This window comes from Triturus cristatus, chromosome 11 (assembly GCF_964204655.1).
Source record: "Triturus cristatus chromosome 11, aTriCri1.1, whole genome shotgun sequence".
Taxonomy (NCBI): Eukaryota; Metazoa; Chordata; class Amphibia; order Caudata; family Salamandridae; genus Triturus; species Triturus cristatus.
The window spans coordinates 1,161,662,329-1,161,676,213 of NC_140594.1; the positions used below are offsets into that span (position 1 = coordinate 1,161,662,329).

General features: G+C 51.9%; 1 protein-coding gene across 3 annotated transcripts in view; it reads right to left on the bottom strand.

Annotated features, from left to right (window-relative positions):
* The window catches only part of LOC146788638 (putative cation-transporting ATPase 13A4), a 619,876-nt gene that overhangs the window by 524,490 nt on the left and 81,501 nt on the right, over positions 1-13,885 (bottom strand). The gene's annotated exons all lie outside the window — the stretch shown is intronic.

Genomic DNA, 13,885 nt, shown 5'->3' on the forward strand with positions numbered 1-13,885 from the left:
GATGCCTTCATCACAATCCACTATCCCATTACAGATGACATGTGAATCCAGCTCTATGTCATGTGCCCCATGGTGATTCTACATGTATGCAAAGTAACCAAACATGAACAGGAGCAGTGCACACACATTCAAAACAAATACCACACCCAAAAAGACGTGCTGCATCCCTTACCCTAAGGAGATTTTCAAACTTGTCCGTGCATGTAACGCTGAGTCAGCACACGTTGCTGTGTTCATGAGGAATAGCTGGACCACAACAATGCTACCAGCAGACAGCATGCGCAAATACCTGGGGATGACAGACACACAAGAAGTCAGCCAAAAGAAGCACATCCGCATGCATGCGCATGTACTCGACACGTATAAGGTTGTCAACATGCTAGGTGACAATGATGACTCAGGAAAAACTTTCTTCCATTGCACCATCACTCGAGTGACACATCCAAACACACCTCTGACTCACTTGGCATACATGCAGATGGACACACACATTGCAACACATGCCACACAAGGCCCAATGCGTGCACACTCAGACACTGGAACTCACCACTAAGCAAAGACGGTGCGTATGAGCCGACTCCGGATGTCCTCTTCTGCCTCCTCCTCCTCCACATCACTTGCCTCGTCACCAAGCCCTTCATCCTCCACGGGTGGATGGTCATGCTCATCCGGATCCAGGATGAGTGGCACAGCTTTCTGAACTGCCATGTTGTGCAGCATGCAGCACACGAGGAAGATTTTGCAGACTTTTACCGGTGCATATGGGAGTGCGCCGCCGGTCTTGTGCAGGCAACGGAATCGGCTCTTCAGGAGGCCAAACATCCTCTCTATCACTCGCCTGGTCCGCCCATGGGCGTTGTTGTAGCGGTGCGCGGCAGCCGTGCTGGGGTTGCGGAGAGGCGTGATCAGCCATGGCATGTTGGGATAGCCAGCGTCCCCTACATGGAAACATCATGGACAAAAGTGGGTCATGAGAAGCAGTAAGACAGGAAGATGACGCTAAATACAGGCTTGACAGAGTATACCCACCAACAATACATGCTCGTTCGTTGCGCAGCTGCAGCATCATTTCAGGCACCCTGCTACGCCTCATGATGTAGGCATCGTGTGCTGATCCAGGAAAACGAGCACAGACATGGGAAATCACCATGTTGGCAAGACACACCACAAGGGCATTAATGGAGTGGTAATGCTTGTGGTTCCTATACGCTACCTCCTGTGCCTGTGGTGGTACCAAAGCCACATGTGTTCCATCTATGGACCCAATGACATGGGGCGTCCCACCCAGGGCATAGAACTCACCCTTGACACCTGTCAACTGCTCAGGAGTTGGGAATTTGATGAACTCATCCAGGTGATCCAACATGGCCTCTAAAAAATCATGCAGAACACGGCTGAACATGGTTTGGGACATGCCACCAACATGAGAAATGGTATATTGAAAGGTACCCGTGGCAAAGAAATGTAGGGCTGCCATCACCTTCATCTTGGGTGTCAGTGCAGTAGGATACCTGTGTAGCGGTTGGAGGTGTGGTGCCAGACTTGCCGTCAAGTTCTGAATCAACTGTCGGGGGAAGCGGTAGTGGCGTATACAGTCATGTTCCCTCAGGTCAGCCAAGGCCAGAATTGGTCGGGGAAAGGCGGAGCCCTGCAGTAATTTGGAAGGGACAATGAAGAGTGAGTACAGTACATCAACAATGTCAATGTACTGAGCACATGTTCTACAGGCAATACACATATGCTACATATAGAGTCAGGTCTGTGCAATATGCCCTGGACACATATGCCAGGCAGGTGACACTCCTACCAAGAGCCAGCTACAAAAGTGGATTCTGAAGCTCAACATGCCACGGCATGAAACTAGCTGTGGGCCAGTGTAAGTGAACAGGCAGACGCATTACAGGAGTGACATACATCCACATATGTGCAGAAGAAGGATGTGTATTGAACAGACAGGTTGCGGAACACTAGAGGCACAGGTCACATGTCATAGAAAAAGGACAGACCACACACCTTGCCATGAAGGAGTACATGTCAAGACTGATCACACATACATTGAGACTACGCAGATATGTCCTTGTCTCGCAAGTCCGTGTTCGATGCATACATACACATCTTACGTCGGATTCCACATGTGGGCTGGTGTGCGTAACAGTGTGCCATGCCCATCTACACACTGACACATGTTGGTTGCAGCAACTGCAGATGCATTTGAGGGAACACCAACAGCAAGCTTATGGTAACACATGACACACACATGACATAGTCACATCGTGCAACACGGGTAGTCACATGTCAGGTGTAATAATCCCTGTACCTGGCATCAGGGGACAGTTGCGGGTGTTGGTGACTGTGCCATGCCAGTGACGCATCGCTCAACAAGTCTGTACTACATGCACACATGTCAAAGGAGTGAAGGGGATGTCTGGCACATAGTGCACCATCACACATGACATGTGTACACAGCTCATCACACATCTATTGGCGTCACACCTCAGGAGTTATGTGCCACATCACAGCCTGACACAACTATGCCCGACAAATGTAGTACTGCACAGACATTGCCTTGATGTCCAGCCTTGGCCAAGTATGACAGCTCAATTCCTTTCTGTGTGCCGCCTGTCACCAATGTCAGGTGTGAAACGCGTGTGTACGGTCCCTATCACTATGGGACTGCTCGCGTATGCGTACGCCATAGTAATATGGACCGTACACGTGTGTGTACGGTCCCTATCACTATGGGACTGCTCGCGTATGCGTACGCCATAGTAATACAGACCGTACACGCGTGTGTACGGTCCGTATCACCATGGCGTACGCATACGCGAGCAGTCCCATAGTGATAGGGACCGTACACACTAGCTTAGACTGTGCCCCTTTTTAGTGACTGTGACTTCTGGTATGGTGTCCAGGTGTGACTGACATGCAATGTTATTTAGAGTGGGTCCCGGGGGGGGGGGGGAATGCCTCATATCTCCCATGCAGAGCATGCTGTAGTGCATGTCTGCACTCCTCACTTGCATAGTGCTTACTGTAACAATCACTGCATGGTGCATGCCACATTCAGCCTGGCTAATCCTCTTGGGAATGTTGTTTCTACAGTCCTGATGTGATTCTGTGGTCCCCCCAGTGTGACAGGTGACTGTACCCACAGATGTGTGTGACTGTAGTGGGCCTGTGGTGAGAGTGTCTAAATGATGTGTTCGTCCCCTGGACATTGGTGTGTGTGTAAGTCCCCTGTCATGTGGGTGAGTGTATATGTGGAGTGTTGCACACCAGCTGCATGAGGGATGCATATACCCTACCCATCTGATGTTAGCAGGGAGCAGTGCTGTGTGTCTGCTGTGCTGAGCCAGCCCCACACCTGTGACACCCCCATAGTCTAGTGGCACATGTGCAGAGTGAGGTTTGTACCCGCAGTTGCCAATGGCAGGTGATTGTCCTGTGCCTGTGTGTGTCTGTGTACTCTGCTGAGGTTGTGTCAGTGGCCTGGGGCATGTGACTGCTTTGAGGTGCTGTACATTATCCTGGTGTAGCATGTGATGCACAGTGTGAGCCTGGATCATTGATTGTGTCATACCCCTCATGCCACCTGTGTACTTTCAATGCCACGTAATGCTTTTGCCCTTCCCCAGAGGATAATGTCCCTATGACAAAGGTGCAATCAGTTGGCTGCATACTATGCCCTGTTCAAACCAGCAACATTGTTATTATATGTGTCTCTGTGACATTTATCAGGTGGATTAAACTATTCTCACTTTTGCATCCTCACAGGTAGGCGTCTATGCCAAGAGGGAGATATGGAAGGAAGCCGTCAGTGCCATGAGGAAGGTGGAGGGTCGGAAGCGGCGCCTGTCCCAGGTGAGGAAACGCTGGCAGGATATCCGGTGCTGGACGCGGAGGATCGCACGGGTCCTGCTGGAGGACTCACCTGACACCCATAAGAACCGCGGGCACCGCCGACTGACCCACATCCACAAGCGTGTGCTGCCGGTGGTATTTCCAGACTTGGAGAGGCGCTTACAGGAGAAGCAGCAGCAGGAAGGGGGTAGGTACATGTGTGTTTGTTGTGTTTCACCAGCATTTGTAAGTGCACAGTTGCATGGATACACTGCCAGTGTTTAAAGGTGCTGTGCAGATCCAGTTACCCACAGCATAGCGGTGCTCTCCTGCCTCCCTTCCCCTCCTTGCAATGTGTTCCCTGGTCTGTGTGTAGTCACTCCTTCACAAGGTAATGTAGGCTAGCACTTTCTCCACGTGAACTATGCCTGTAGCATCATGTGTGGGGGTGGTGTGTAACAGGTTTGGGGACCTTGGCTGTGCCCTGTCCAGTTCAGTACATGTGGGTTCCATGTCAGTTGGCACTCATGCAGAGTCCAGACATGGGAGTTAGTCTCACAAGTGTCATGCCTTACAGCGCGCATGTCCTATGTTGTGGCCTGTGACATGATGTGCATGAGTGTGCGATACGCATAGTGCAGGGATGTTGGGGTGTGTTGCAGTCATTCCCATTCAGGACCATGGAGTTGTGTTGCCACTACTGTCCCCGGGGGCATATTTTCCTAGGTCTCATGTGTGTCATCACAAAACGTGGACACTCTCAGTGTCTACAGCATAGGTTGTGCTCTGTGCCATTGTCCCCTGGCACCATGTATATCCTTACCAATTGTTTATATATTGCGTTTCAGATTCCAAGGTAAACGGGAGGGTGATTGATGGGTATACCCCTAACCAATAGAACCCCCCCGTCTAGTGGCACATGTGCAGAGTGAGGTATGTCGCTGCATTTGGCAATGGCAGGTGAATGTCCTGTGCCTGTGTGTGTCTGTGTACTCTGCTGCGGTAGCGTCAGTGGCCTGTGGCATGTGACTGCTTTGAGGTGCTGCACATTATCCTGGTGTAGCTTGTGATGCACAGTGTGAGCCTGGATCATTGATTGTGTAGTTGCCCTCATTCCACCTGTGTCCTTTCAATGGCACGTACTGCTTTTGCCCTTCCCCAGAGGATCATGTCCCTATGACAAAGGTGCAATGCGTTGGATGCATATTATGCCTTGTTGTAAACAGCAAATTTGTTCTAATATGTGTCTCTGTGACATGTGCCAGGTGTATTGATGTAGTGTCACTTGTTCATCCTCACAGGTAGGCGCCTCTGCCAAGGAGCAGATATGGCTGACCGCCGTCAGCGCCGTGAGGAGTGCGGATGGTCGGAAGCGGCGCCTGGCCCAGGTGAGGAAACGCTGGCAGGATATCCGGTGCTGGACAAGGAGGATCACACGGGTCCTGCTGGGGGACTCACCAGAGAGCCACAAGAACCGTGGGCACCGGTGGCTGACCCACATCCAGAAGTGTGTGCTGGCGGTGGTCTTCCCTGACTTGGATAGGCGCTTACAGGAGAAACAGCAGCAGGAAGGGGGTAGGTACATGTGTTTTTGTTGTGTGTCACCAGCCTTTGGAAGTGCGCAGTCGCATGGATACACTGCCAGGGTTTAAATGTGCAGTGCAGATCCTGTTCCCCAAACTAAACTGGTGCTGTTCTTCCTCCCTTCCCCTCCTTGACATGTGTTCCCTGGTCTGTGTGTAGTCACTCTTGCACAAGGTTATCTAGGCTGCCAGTTTATCCAAGTGCCCAATGCTTGCAGCATCATGTGTAGGGATGGTGTGTAACAGGTTTTGGGACCTTGCCTGTGCCCTGTCCAGTTCAGTCATTGTGGGGTCCATGTTAATTGGCACTGATGGTGAGTCCCGACATAGGAGCGTGTCTTAAAAGTGTACTGCCTTACAGCATGCATGTCCAATGTTGTGCCCTCTGACATGATGTGCATCAGTGGGAGATATGCATAGTGCAGGGACGGTTGCTTCAGTTGCAGTCATATACATCCAGGACCATGGAGGAGTGTGGCCACTACCGTCCCCTGGGGCACCTTTTCCTAGGTATCATGTGTGTCATCCAACAATGTGGACATTATGATATGTTATGTTATGTTATGTTATCAGGATTTGTAGAGCGCACAGCTGCCCCAGCAAAGGGGCGTCCCGGCGCTATAATGGACAAAAGACCGGACAACAAACAGTACCAGGAGGCACGACACAACTACTCTAGAAGTCCAAAGGAAAAAGGAAGGTTTTGATGGCCTTCCTAAAGACTGTCAGTTCCTCGATAGCACGCATATGAACAGGAAGAGAATTCCATAGCCTAGCAGCAAGTACTCTAAAAGAGCGACCACCGGCCCTAGCCCTCTTAAAACGCGGGACTGTGACCAAGTGAAGCCCTGAGGATCTTAGAGACCGCGCTGGTATGTACGGCGAAATAAAATGCTCCAGAATCTGAGGAGAAAAGTGCTTCAAAATTTTAAATGTAAGACAGAGAGATTTAAACTGGATCCTCTGAGCAACAGGGAGCCAAAGGAGTTTATGGATAGTTTTTTTGGCCGAGCAGAATCTCGGCAAGCCAACCAGATCCCTGGCGGCAGCGTTTTGAACGCGTTGAAATCTTGAAAGTTCGGCCAAGTTGGCTCCCAGCAAAAGAGAACTAGCGTAATCCAACCTAGACAAAATTGTGGCTTGTACAATAAGCTGTCTGGTTGGGGCATCAAAGAATTTAAAAATGGGTCTAAGTCTACGAAGAGTCCCAAAGCACATGGCAGCAGTTTTCTTAGTGTGAGAGACAAAGCTAAGTTTTGAGTCCAACCAAACCCCTAGGTTTTTTACCTCGGTGGCAGGACGAGGAGTTGGACCAAGCTCAGACGGCCACCAATGGTCGCCCCAGAGGTGACTTTGTCTACCAACAATGAGAGCCTCGGTTTTTTTGGCATTCAATTGTAGGCAGTGATCTGTCATCCAGCGGGCCACTGAGCTAATTCCCTCACGAAACTTAGCAGCCTCAAGGTCGGATGCCCCACTTATTGCAACTGCCAACTGCGTTTCATCGGCGTAGGACACCATAGTCAGGTTCCAACGCTTGGCAACAGCAGCCAGCGGCTGCACATAGAGATTGAAAAGAGTGGGGCTAAGAGCCGACCCCTGTGGGACGCCCTGAGCAATAGGGTAGGGTTTAGATTGAAAGGGAGGAGTGACAACCCTAAATGTACGACCAGATAGAAATGATCGAAACCATTCAAGTGCCATATTGTCGACACCAGCCTCAACCAAACCGTTCAGTAGAATAGCGTGGGAGACGGTGTCGAACGCGGCACTGAGATCTAAAAGCACCAGTGCCGCCGTTCGACCAGAGTCAACCAAAGTTCGTAGGTGATCGACCATTGAAAGCAACGCAGTCTCAGTGCTATGGTCAGATCAAAAACCATTCTGTGAGGGATCTAAGATATTAGCCGAATGGAGATGATTGGATAAAATAGCATTGACGTGGGCCTCGGTCAGTTTTGCCACCCACGGAAGAAGAGATATGGGACGGTAGTTCTCTAATTTTAATGGATCGAGGGCAGGTTTTTTTAAGATAGGCATCACCTGGGCTTGTTTCCAGCTGCCGGGGACAGAGCCTGACGTCAAGGATAGGTTGACAAGGTCGCATAAAGGAAGGAGATAAAGTGACGCAGATTCTCTGAATTGGGTAGGTCGAAGAGGGTCAGTTGGCGAGCCTGATTTGACTTTCACCACAATTCTATTAAATTCCTCCATCGAAAGCTCAGGGAGAGAGCACAAAGACATAGATGTCTTCGGGCCAGATTCCAACTTCTCCGGGGATGCGGGTGAGCCCGAAAAAGAGCGATAGATAGCCTCCACCTTTTCTACAAAGAAGGCGGCCAAGTCCTCACAATGCGAGACAGAGCGGATCTCAGCGGCTGGAGCTCTACTGGCTGTAAGATCCTTGAGCACCTTAAATATTAATTTGGTAGGATTGGTGCTGATGTTAAATTCATGAGAGTAATAAGCGGCCCGGGCTTGACATATCGGTCTATGATATGTCTGAGTCCTAGCAAGATACAGCTTTTTTCTAGCAGGCAGATATGACTTACGCCAGGCCCTTTCAGCTTGTTTACAAGATTTTCTTAGGAGCCGTAGCGAGTCATCATACCATGGACTAGGTTCAGCGCGACGACATTTACTCTCAGCAATTGGGATCAGACAGTCTAAGGCTCCAGTCAGCCAGCTGCTAAAAAGATCATAGCCCGACTCAACATCGGAAAAAGGGCCTGGAGGGTATAAACCAAGAAGCCGAAATGAAAATCGGCAAGCTTCAGTTTTTTCCATGGGCGTCTAAAGGACACGGGCACAATTGCTCTATGGGGAGAATTCTCAATTATAAGATGCAACTCTATGAGATAGTGATCGGTCCAGGCCATAGGCCTGGGAGGTAACACTTTAGCCAAAGAAAGGTTGGTAAAAATGGGGTCCAAAATGTGCCCACCAACATGAGTGCGATGATTGACCAGCTGAAATAGCTGGAGAGCCTCCAAATCGGCAATAGTGCTGCTGACCGCAGGAGAAAGGGGAGTATCAAAATGGAGATTTAAGTCGCCAATAATACTAAAGTTGGCAGCCCCTAAGGCTAATGCACTCACAACTTCAGGAAGAGCTGACCTAAAGGCAGCATCTGGGCCCGGAGGTCGATAAATAAGCAGCCCGGAAAAAGTAAAGTGAGGGCTAACAGAGATACGAAAATGAGCACTTTCGCAACCAACAATGTCTAGAGCCTTCCATATACATGAGTAGCAGGATTTTACCGCAGCCGCGATGCCACCACCTCTCGAGTTACGATTAAAAGTAAAAATCGCATACTCAGAGGGGAGAGCCAAATTAACCGCTGCCAAGGCTTCCTCATGCAACCAAGTCTCTGACATAAAAAGAATATCAGGAGCTTCCTCCATGAGTAGGTTATAGACGTCTAGGTGATGTTTAACCAGCGACCTCACATTGAGGTGACAAACCTTAAAAACATAAGGGACCTGAGGATTTGCCAGCGGAGGAGCACAACTATCAAGACATCCTAAGGAGGTTGATCTATCAGTGAAGATGGAATCAGGGGGTAAAAGTTTAAAAGCACACTCAGGGCACTGAAAAGGGCCGGATAGGGGGTGTAACGGTGTAAGAATACAGGGCAAAAAATCGCGAAGATTAAACAGCTCCGATCGAGAATACATCCGCAGTTGACAATCGTGTAGCTATATAGAGGATAAGGGCTACAAGGCCCTGCCTTAGCACTGACTCAGCGCGGACGAGCGCAGACGGGCAGGACTCTGGCATGACTCAGGCACAGGGAAGGCACTCCCGCTGCGCGTAACCGCTGCGCGCTTGAAGAGCTGGTTTAAGTAGGCTGCCCACGTGTGTAGGAGAGCGCTAGACCGCTCAAAATGGCGGCACCAAACGTCCCCAACACCACTCCAAAATGGCGGCCTGATCCCCCCAATGACGTGTCTCCACTGGGACCGGACTCGCTAAGCAGCGGTGTTGCAACAAATTTAAATGCAGGTGAGAGGGAGGAGGGAGGATGTCGTATAGTAAGAACAGGGGAGAACAAATTAAATGACAACAAAAATACAGAACTGGGTAGAATAAAATACAAGCGCAGCACGTCTTAGCCACAGTACGCAGAGTGCAGGTCTTTAAAATGCTCTGACGAGCCGGGTTACCTTGTCCAGTGCCTTGTACATTATCTGTGTCTGCACCATAGGTTGGGCTCTGTGGCATTGTACCCTGGACTAATTTGTGTTTACGTTAAGTATGCTACATGTGTCCACTGTACAGGGTGACCTCATTTTGCTTGTGCATACTCACAGTGTCCAGTGCCTGTGTGTCTTGGTAGAACTATCTGATGATGGTTGTTTGTCAATGATATATGTGAACAGGCGCACGAGGGGTAGTTTGTGTACAATCAGGATTTATTGGAGGGAATGTTTTTTATCCCAGAGTAAGAGGTGTAAGTACTTCCTCTGGGTCAATCACATTGTCTCAGGTGGGGGGGGGGTTGCGGGCAAGGCCTACATGTCAAAACCTTATGTCTCCTTGCCAGGTCTGGCCTGTGTGTGATGTTTGTCTGGACATACACTCAACGTGCAGTGACCCAGTCATGTTGGGCATGGTTTAATGTATTTGCTAAGCAGCATGTGCCAAAAGTTAAAAGACATGGTTCCTGCCCATCCCTTTTTTGGCACCGGTGTGTGGTGCAGATGCTGTGCTCGAGTGTCCCCAGAGCCTGGCTCCTCTGTCTAATTTGATATCAAGTTATTTGCTGTTGTTTCATGCTCTCCATTGTTTCTCAGTGGCATGGTGGGTCAACCAACTGTGTGTTGCAGGGCCTACATATGTGCCTTGTATTGTAGATGGTAATCATGTTGCTTTTCATGCTATGCACTGTGACCTATGTAGATTTGAAGCATGTGACATATGTATACAGGTGTCTGATTATTTCCTGTCTCTTCACCTTGCCCACAGCATCGTCTGGGGACAACGAGGGAGACACTGGCACGGACCTTAAGGAGGGATCGAGCACCAGTGCCAGCAGTGCTGTCCAATCTGGCTCAGCGAGTGGCACGGAGGCCGAGGGGAGTGAGGCGTAGGACCTGTCCAGTCCCACCACCGACTATGATGCTGACGGGTCTGAGGCTGAGCTCTCAGAGGGGGCGGAGGCTGCTCCCACAGCTGAAAGCAGCACTCCATCCATTGCCGCCCCCTCCATTCCCATCACCGGCATCCCACTTGCTCGGGTCCCTTCCGGCCGTGCTAGCCGAACACATGTCTCCTTCTTGCCAGGCACCGCACCCCCTGCCCCTGTCTCCACTGCTGCCGTGAATGCCGAGTCTGTGGACATTCTGCGCCAGTTGCAGGTTGGTCAGACATCGCTGCTTAATGCCCTCCATGGCCACACCCGAGTACTCACACAGATGGAGTCGTACATGGAGGGCATTTCAGCTGCGATGTCTGACCAACGCATGTTGCTGAGGTCCATAGACTCGACACTGACTGCAGCAGTGGGTCTCCTGCAGCGCTGCGTCCCCCCCTACCCCTGCACCATCCACACTTCCCCCTCCCATGCCTGTCCAAAGCACACCCAGACGTTCACACGCACGCACCCCACCAGACACAGGCAGCACACCACCAGGGAAGCCCAAGCGCACACCTCCCATCACGCATGCACAGGGTGAAGTAAGCACACCCACTGGGTCGGGGGGCAAACGGAAGACACGCAGCCACAGTGGGAGTCCACATTCCTCACAACCCACTCCCTCCAAATCCACTCCCCTCAGCTCTCCTGGCCAAGATTCAAACAAAGATTCCTTCATGGCCGGTCTGTCCCTGAGCCCCAGTGTGACACCACCCTGCAAGCGGTCAAAGAAGTCCCCGGTCAGGGTAGTTGAGTCCCCCCCTGTCCACACCCTCCCCCAGTAGCGCTGCGACCCATCCCTCCGACCCCCCCCCTCCTTGGGGCCTGTGGTTCCTTCGGGTGCAGGGGAGACGCTGGGGGACCTTGCAACCGTGTGCAGCGCCATTCTAACTACCACCTTTGGTGCTGCCCCACCCCCTGTGGTGGAGTACTCCGTCACTGCACCCACAACGCCTACCCTTGCCCCTCCTGTCCCTGCGGTGCCTGGTCCTTCCCCCCCACATGATGCCCCCCCCCTGTGGAAGAAAGGGAAATATGAACTGTGCAGGCAAGCTAGGGGACACGCATCCCAATGTGTCCCCCACCAGGAATTGAACTATGGACTGCCCTATGGGCCTTGTAAATATTGCACATTAAAAAACAATTTTATTTTCATGCTGAATAAAGCAATGTTTTTTTTCCTTTGAACACTACTGCTTTTCTGGTATTGCTGTTGGTGGTGCTGCTCCATGATTTGGGGTGGTGATAATGTGTTAGGTGTCTGGGAAATGTAGTGCTGTGCTGCTCATGGGGTGGACCCTGGTATCTGTGTGCCATCACAAGGTATTTGCAAATCATCTCTGGTCATGTAAGCTCTTACTGCATGGTGACATTGTCCCAAGGTGTGTTCCTTCCTCTGTGGACCCTGACATCTTCCCTGCAGGGTGTTTCCAAAATGTTGTGCTGAGCTGTGTCTACATTTCCTTTGTGTGTGACGGATCCGTTCAACTTTGCCCATGCATGCTGGCAAATGTCTCCACCTGCATCATTTGTGGCATCCTTGGTGGTCACTGTACTTGTGTATGGAGTATATTGACATGACTTCATGTGAACATGTTACCTTTTATGCACTATGCATGTGTGTACTCCCAGCCTCGCACACATGTGTTACGCATTCTGCAGGGTCTTTGAGCACCTGACAGACAATTGTGGGCATTGTAACTGTGGGTACTCCACCCTTTTCTTTCCATGGGCACTGCTGGGAGGACTCTGCACCCACCCCTCCTATGTCTGGGCACTGCTGGGAGTGATAGGCACCCACCCCTCATATGTCTGGGCACTGCTGCGAGTGATCGGCACCCACCCCTCATATGTGTGGGCACTGCTGGGAGTGATAGGCACCCACCCCTCATATGTCTGGGCACTGCTGGGGTGATAGGCACCCACCCCTCATATGTCTGGGCACTGCTGGGAGTGATAGGCACCCACCCCTCATATGTGTGGGCACTGCTGGGAGTGATAGGCACCCACCCCTCCTATGTGTGGGCACTGCTGGGGGGACTCTGCACCCACCCCTAATATGTCTGGGCACTGCTGGGAGTGATAGGCACCCACCCCTCATATCTCTGGGCACAGCTGGGGGGTCTCTGCACCCACCCCTCATTTGTATGGGCACTGCTGGGAGTGACAGGCACGGACCCCTCCAATGTGTGGGCACTGCTGGTAGTGATAGGCACCCACCCCTCCTATGTCTGGGCACTGCTGGGGGGACTCTGCACCCACCCCTCATTTGTATGGGCACTGCTGGGAGTGATAGGCACCCACCCCTCATATGTCTGGGCACTGCTGGGAGTGATAGGCACCCACCCCTCATATGTCTGGGCACTGCTGGGGTGATAGGCACCCACCCCTCATATGTCTGGGCACTGCTGGGAGTGATAGGCACCCACCCCTCATATGTGTGGGCACTGCTGGGAGTGATAGGCACCCACCCCTCCTATGTGTGGGCACTGCTGGGGGGACTCTGCACCCACCCCTAATATGTCTGGGCACTGCTGGGAGTGATAGGCACCCACCCCTCATATCTCTGGGCACTGCTGGGGGGACTCTGCACCCACCCCTCATTTGTATGGGCACTGCTGGGAGTGATAGGCACCCACCCCTCCTATGTCTGGGCACTGGTGGGAGGACTCTGCACCCACCCCTCCTATGTCTGGGCACTGCTGGGAGTGATAGGCACCCACCCCTCATATGTCTGGGCACTGCTGGGGGGACTCTGCACGCACCCCTCATTTGTATGGGCACTGCTGGGAGTGATAGGCACCCACCCCTCATATGTCTGGGCACTGCTGGGGGTGATAGTCAGCCACCCCTCATATATCTGGGCACTGCTGGGAGTGATAGGCACCCACCCCTCCTATGTGTGGGCACTGCTGGGAGTGATAGGCACCCACCCCTCATATGTGTGGGCACTGCTGGGGGGACTCTGCACCCACCCCTCATATGTCTGGGCACTGCTGGGAGTGATAGGCACCCACCCCTCATATGTCTGGGCACTGCTGGGAGTGATAGGCACCCACTCCTCCTATGTGTGGGCACTGCTGGGGGGACTCTGCATCCACCCCTAATATGTCTGGGCACTGCTGGGAGGGATAGGCACCCACACCTCACATGTCTGGGCACTGCTGGGGGGACTCTGCACCCACCCCTCATTTGTATGGGCACTGCTGGGAGTGATAGGCACCCACCCCTCATATATCTGGGCACTGCTGGGAGTGATAGGCACCCACCCCTCATATGTCTGGGCACTGCTGGGGGGACTCTGCACCCACCCCTCATTTGTATG